The sequence below is a fragment of the Mytilus edulis genome, chromosome 4 (assembly GCF_963676685.1).
Source record: "Mytilus edulis chromosome 4, xbMytEdul2.2, whole genome shotgun sequence".
Classification (NCBI taxonomy): domain Eukaryota; kingdom Metazoa; phylum Mollusca; class Bivalvia; order Mytilida; family Mytilidae; genus Mytilus; species Mytilus edulis.
The window spans coordinates 50,670,754-50,678,670 of record NC_092347.1 but is presented as its reverse complement, the minus strand read 5'-3'; positions in this window follow the sequence as shown (position 1 = coordinate 50,678,670).

The window sequence follows — 7,917 nt, the reverse complement described above, 5'->3', positions numbered from 1 at the left end:
CAAAATTAAAAAGTGTTCGGTATGTGTAGACACACCATAGGAAGGACTAAATTTCACGAGAAAACTATCTTATACGTTCAGATATTCCACATTCAACTTTTTATGGTAATTTTTTTTACAAAGCACAAAAATGTTAGTATTCACCCCAAAAACTAACAAAACCTTTAAACAGACTTATCAAGAAGGGATATAATTATTAACGATACTGTTGTCAGGTCATTTTAAAAAGATTGCATATTTTGGCTTAAATATTGATTCACTTATAGGGTCTTTGTACGGAATTTATTCTTAAACCAGTTGTTGGCATGACACGGGTTATGTTCTTCTCATATATTTAATGATGGTATAATACTAAAACCCCAAACGGGAGGAATTGTGTTTGATATTCATAGGATGAAATTAATTGAGGTCTGGAGCTGGCAGGTCAGTAACTGGTAGTATTCGTTTGTTAACAGTGGCGTAGCTAGGCTATTTTTAAGTGTACGCCCAACCTCGGATCCAGGTTATAAAACCTATTCATAGTAGTGGGTAGGAGGAGGGGGAGTCCGATTTCTATCATTAAAACGAACTGCATGTAGAAAGTTGAACATACTTTAGAGACTATTGTTTTTAATCTTTTATGTTAATGAACCCATTTTGTTGATTTGGAATCTGATGGTCATTGGTGTTAGAGAAATTATCCAGACCAGTTACTTTAAAATATGTTTTAAAGGAACCGTGGGCTAAAGCAATTACTTGACTAAAACCCCTGTATTTGTGTAAATGGATATGAAATGATAAATTTGCATAGATTTTTAGGTACAATATGAAAATTCGTAAAGGGGTCCATGGATTACCGTGATTCTCGTCTGAGATTACCCCTTCAAAAATTGAATCCATCAATCAGTTCATTTCATTACAAGATTTAAAACAATCAAACATTAAATTTATTAAGATGTTTTTTTTTTCTTGATCTGGAATATTAATTTCTGCCAAAGTTTCAATACAATATCTGAAGATTTTCAAAATTGTCTAATAAAAAACAATATTAACCACAGACCGTCTGTTTATTGCTAAAAGTTGCTTCAGACATTAATCACAAAAAAAGCTTCTCAGTTAAAGGTTCATAAAATTCGATGAAGGTTTGACAAAGTAATTGAAGTGTAACACACTTCTTTAACCGCAAACTGTATCTACTCTTTAACTGCAAAAAACAAATTCCCTTTATCAGTAAAATACGGTAAAATCAAAAATATAAATTCATCATTATGCCTTGGATACTCTATTAAGAATAAAAAGCTTCTGTCCAATTTTCGTAAAACTTCATGAAGGTTTGACAAAATTATTGATATTAAAATAACCACATATTGAACCTAAATGTTGACGCCGCTGAAGAAATCTAGGTTCGCTATTTCTTTTTTCCGCGTCATAAATGTCGCAGGCTCGGCTAAAATTCAAAGCACATATCGAATCTCAGCTGATTATGAATTTCTTTGAACAAATGGAAAGTAAGAAGAATCACCAGGAGATTCAGACTTTGACCGAAAGAAAATAAACAAATATATAATACGGTACTATTTGATCGGAAGTAGATTTCGTCACTTTTATAAGCAATTACAAGCTATTGGAGATTGATTTACAACACTGATGTGCTTTTAACCAGATCTTTTTAATGGAGATATTTTTTTTTTCAAATTCAAGTGTACGCCCGGGCGTTTTGACGTAAACGTAGCTACGCGCCTGGTTAATTTATGTATTATTGTCATTTTGTTTAATTTCTTTTGTAACCTATTCTGATATTGGACTCGGACTTCTCTTAAACTGAGTTTTACTATGCGTATTGTTGTGCGTTTGTTTTTTTCTTTGTTTGGTTAGAGGTACAAAAATGTATAGGGGGAGGGTTGAGATCTAAAAAAACATGTTTAAGCCTGCCGAATTTTTGCGCCTTTGTCCCAAGTCTGGAGCCTCTGGCCTTTGTTAGTCTTGTATGATTTTTAATTTTAGTTTCTTGTATATAATTCGGAGTTTAGTATGACGTCCATTATCACTGAACTAGTAACATATTTGTTAAGGAGCCAGCTGAAGGACTCCTCCGGGTACGGGAGTTTCTTGCTGCAATGAAGACCCATTGATGTTCTTCGACTGTTGTCTATGGTCGGGTTGTTGTCTCTTTGACACATTCCCCATATCCATTCTCAATTTTATCAATTCACTAAAGCTATAAGATAAAAATTATATAAGATCCTTAAAGCATTGGAAATCACCACTATACATTTATATAGGTTAATACTTGTAAATAAGAAATAAAAAGTATTTGAAAGAAGGTTACTTTGTGTAAATTATAACAATTATATCAACTTCAACTAAAATATTATATGCATATTTGACTGCGATCTTAAAAAGAAAGTTGCTGTCAATTATTGTGTTGGTGCAAGTTGTGCGTTTAAAATAACAATAAAAAATAAGTAATTGATTTAAAAAAAAAGAGATTAAAAAAGTAATGTAAAAATGTACATGTTTGTGCACGATAACCCCCCCCCCCCTAAAAAAACAAACAAAAAAAACACCCCTACATCAACAAACCACACACACGCACACACACTGCAGAAACATCGTTTGGAAGTATGCATAGAGTAATATAAATACCACATCTTCTTTTTTATATATTCTTTTGTTTCTTTTCTTCTTCTAACTCAATCTATTTTATACATTTCCCTATTCTCTGATTTTCAATCAGTACTTTATAATTTAAGGATGCTTGTTTGTCATGTTTCTGGAATTTTTGTCAGATTTTCGAAATCCTCTGGTTTTATCTATTTGAATGCCTAAAAAAAATTGCTCATGGACCCCCATTTTCTTTTTTTAAAATCGTTTACATGTATTAACTATAAGCCATTTTTAAAAGTCTTATAAAATTTTATTTATTTTTTAATAGTACATTTATTTGAGAACTTTAACTGGTCAATGGTACAGTATAGAAAAGTCAAGAGAGAACATTTTCCCGCCAAAACTCCAATGGCTAATATCTCGAAAACAAGCACATTGACCCCTATTTTTTTTTGCTTTTTTGAATCCTAAATTAATTCCCTATCAATATATACTAGTTTTATGGTAAGTTATTTATTTTGAAACTGAGCAGCAAACATCCTTAAGTTAAACCACAACAAAACTTTCTCACAAAATTGAAAAGAGGAATCATCTTTCACCTGTTCGTACAAAAAATAATCACTTGTCAATCCATAATTATCCGTATAATGTCGAAATTCAAGTGTCGCCTCATGTCATGTAAAGGAGTCAGCAACAAGTGTTGGAGTTGTAAAGTAACTCATCCTTATACAAATATGCTGCAATGAAATTAAGACACCTGTTAAACTCAATTGTTGAATTTTGGCAGCTACTTAATATTTGTTTCTTGCTATATTCACAAACTGTGGTTGTTTATACGGATTGTTGCCGATGTTAGTCATTCATAAAGATGTTTGTTGTTTTCCTTTAAGCTTGGTTTATTGAAATTTATCTTCAATACTGAATTGCTTGTTATAATTGGTTCATTCAAAATCGGTGTTACAATAAAAAAAAATCTATGCTATGATTTAAAGCGTCTTGTAATTTTTTTCTTCTTGAAATTACATTATTAAAAAGATATTTGAAAAATATGTTCCAATTTGACTTTTTTCAAAACAAATATAATAAGCAAAAACATCTTAAGGCTTTTATTTAAGGCTCTCCATTTAAAAAAAACTTAGTCATTAGAGGTCAAGATAACATATGAGCAATGCAACTGTTTAATTTGGTTTTTTTTTTTTAAAGAGAAACTTGAATAAAAGATGTAATTGTTTATCATATTTGTTAAAATATCATTCAAATTGAAAATATTTTTCAAATGTTTTCCAAATTTTTTTATTTAACCGAAGGACGCTGTAGCTTTTCTCGACATATCGGAACATCAGACTGTATTCGCCATAAATATAAATCCGTGTACTTTATGTAACCGAAGATAAACCGGTTTAGCTTCTCCTATCTTTTTTAAAAGATGAGACATGTAAATAATCTCGTCATAGATACCAGGATTTACGCCAGACGCGCGTTTCGTCTACAAAAGACTCACCAGTGACGCTCGAATAAAAAAAATATTAGAAAGGCCAAATAAAGTACGAAGTTGAAGTGCACCGAGGACTACAACTTCTTAAAGTTTTGCCAAATAATCTATTCCTGAGGTAGAAAAGCCTAAGTATTTTAAAAATTCAAAATTTTGTTAACAGTTAATTTATAATTATGAACATATCAATGATAATTCAATGCAACAAGCAGATGTTATATGTTCAATTTAAATTAAAATCAAAAAATTTGAAAATGCCATGACCAAATGCATTTTTTTTTTTTTTTGGTGTGTAGCACAGAAATACTTTATAAATATCAAATATGTGTTCAAACGTTTTCCAATCCACAAAACACATGATGCAATCGTAATTTTTATTTAAACTACGAGCTTGTACTAAGACTGAATTATTTGCAGTTATCAAGCTAACAAACCTTTTCAAGTATCTGTATTGATACACATCATGCTAAATTTTAGTGTAATTTTTACTAAACATTGGAACATACACAATGACACAGAAAACTTAAAACATTAAATAAAGATCCTTCAAACCGTTTCCATGGTAATTACTTATCAATCTATCATATCAGTGTCATAAACGATAATCTTTTTTTCAGAATATCTTGCAAAATAACTGTTTGGATTTGAATGCAGCATTTCCTCTTAAAGTGAACAGGTGCTCGTAACGCCAGACTGAAATCAAGCGAAGATTAAACATCATTTATTTCTTTTCAGAAGATAAAGTCGGTTCAATGACAATCTGATAGTGCGATGTCTTGCGCTTATATTAGAAAAGGAATAAATGATAGAAATATAACCGCTAACGAATAAAGTGGTTATTAAATAAAAACCTCTGTTAGTCTTAAATTTCTATGATAGCTTCGAAGAAAGGCGAAAGATACCAACAGGACATTTGAACTTAAGAGTCGAAAACGAGCTGATAATGTCATGTCAAAAATACGACTGACAATGACCTAAAGAAAAACACCAGTATATAAAACTAAAAGCAGAGCAACACAAATCTCACCAAAAGCGGATGTGACGTCTTATTATTGTTTACCTGTAATCATTACCCTCTGTCTAGGAAATCATGTATCAACTGGGTACATGTAGTCTGAATTTTGCTACATATATATAAATAATCTTTATTGCAAAATTACACTTATGAAGGGTCAAGCAATACAAACAAACAAATATACATTTTAAATACAATGGAATACAATGAAATACAATACAATATAATAGAACATATTTTAAAAGTTCAATTATAAATTTATGTATAAAACACAATCATGAGCTTGTCTGACATGGGTCTGACCCCCTCAGTTCTAAAGACTGCTTAATGAAGACAGAAATGAAAAGATCGCAATTGGAAATTTGAATTATCTCTTTTGCCATGAAGTTTTGTTTTCAACCGACCATCATTGTCAATTAATAGATGTATTAGTGAGGCAATATATGGTATTTCAAGTTCGATGGGGGTAGATGCGTTCAACATAATCGCCAAACTTAGAACTATTTAGTCAAAAGACACCTTTATATTGCGGATTGTGAAGTTAAAGGTTAATACTAGCTTCTTTTCATTCTTCGTCAGAAATTCTTGTATGAAGTCTGTCTCAAATGAAAAAGGAGAAAAATCGACAAGAAGAGATGGAAGAGAAGCACAATTGATTTCAAAATTAAAAATAAGTTAGATTCCAATGGCCTTAAGGAAACCTGGCCTTATTCGGTGTGCAGTGATTCTTTTCCTCGGAATATGTTTTTTTTTATATAATTTTCTATTCGGGTGAAACATGTGAGCCAGTGGCGGGTTCAAAAGGAGGGGGGTCCGGGGGTTTCAGAACACCCTTGTATTTTGGGAAAATCAATGCATTTGAATGGGGACATATTGTTGGACCCCCCCCCCTTTTCCTGAACTTTAATCGTTCACTATACGCAGTAAATAAAAAGTATGTACAACTTAATTTTCTGTTCACTATTATACGGTTGTTACTACTAATACTGCTAAAGCAAAGATGGCCTAATGCTGCCTTTTTTGTGTTTTACATAATACTTGTAGATACGTTATTATACATAATAAAAAAAAATATAAATTAATTTCATACGACAAAAAAACAAAATAGTCACACAACTTTGGTAAATGCCAAATTCGTGGTGCAATTTAATGTTAGTATGTAAATTAGTTTTGTCTTTATGTCCACTCGATTTCGTTGCATGTATTGAATTAAAAAGAAGTTTTTTCCCACATTTAAATTAACATTGCACCGTTTAGTTAGTGGTAGGTGCAAAACATGTCATTCATGATGAAAGTATTTTTAAAGCTACAAAAAGAGTGGTAGGTGCAAAACATGTCACTAATGATGAAAGTATTTTTAAAGCTACAAAAAGGCCAGAACCACTTAGTCTATATATGAGCGTAACAAGATGACATCATAAAACATACTTTTGGGAGAGTTACTATTGATGTCTATTGCATATTAATTTGTATATAAAAAAGCAATTTTAGTTTATAGTTTTTTAGCACTTCACCGAATGACTCCGCAATTTCTTTATATATTTAGATATGTACATCAAGTTAGTTCTAGCACAACTAAGTAAGTAATAAAATCAACGGTACTAATTTTGTTGCACCAGATGCGCATTTCGACAAAACATGTCTCTTCAGTGATGCTCGTGGCAAAAATATTATGCTTTATTATTCCAAAAACTCAAATGAATTCTATAAACGCTTTATAGTATTTTAAAACTCAAATCTGTCTACAAATTGAAAATAATGTAACACAGTTGAATCTTTAACAATTTTTTTTTATATAATTAGTTTAGTTGTTACAACATTATTTTTATTATTAGTTTAATATTGTATTTATATAGTATTTGTGTAATTGACTTTATGCCATATTTGTTGTTTTATTTTCGTGTTAGGACATCGTAACTTTTAGGACTATCTTAAGAAACCTATTTATATATCCTAACTTTAGAACCAAATTTAGGACATAACTTATTTTAGGAGACTTTCGTTAACCTGACTTAGGACTAAGACGTGTTCTACGACCATCCGAAGACATTTCCTAGGCCTAGGACAAATTTGTTGACACGGCTCCTGTTTCTGAAGCTACCTCTAACACATATAATTTCCCAATGTATACGTATATATCAATGTTTTTAAATGTTATAACACAAGTACATTATCAGCAAAGAATAGATTGTACTTAACGTCACATTAAACGATATTTAGAAAGAAGAAGTGATTAAAATGTGATCAATGAACAGGTATCCATCATAACGACAAAGATGCTGAGAAAAAGTTACATTTTATAGGTAAAACAGAACAATGATTGACGAACTGGAAAATGATATTCCTCCTTATCTTAATTATCTGTCTATTCTCCTTAAGTCAGGTTAATACTGGTGAACACAAACATTGCTGTTTTACTGCCAACACATCATTATTATTATGAATTATATGTACGCAAAGACGATTTCTGACAAATCGTCATGAAGTCTTAATTATAGAGCTCGAAATTGATGAGAAATTCGTTTTCTTTACGATACGGTTATGATTTCTTCAGAACAATTCCTTGTCGATTAAAACATTGTCAAGATTCCGCGTACACATGCGCAAATGGCATGTGGCGGAACCGATTGTTACTTGTGCAGAAAAGTTCGTTTGCTTAAATGGCGCATCGTAAATTGTCAATGTTGGAATGATGATGACTTAGTCTGATGTCATCGCTTAATTACAGCATTTATTTTCGAGTAATCCAATAATCTGTTTTGGTTTATTATCAATACAAGTAAGGGAGCTACCATTTGATTTTTATGGGGGGGGGAGGGGGTAA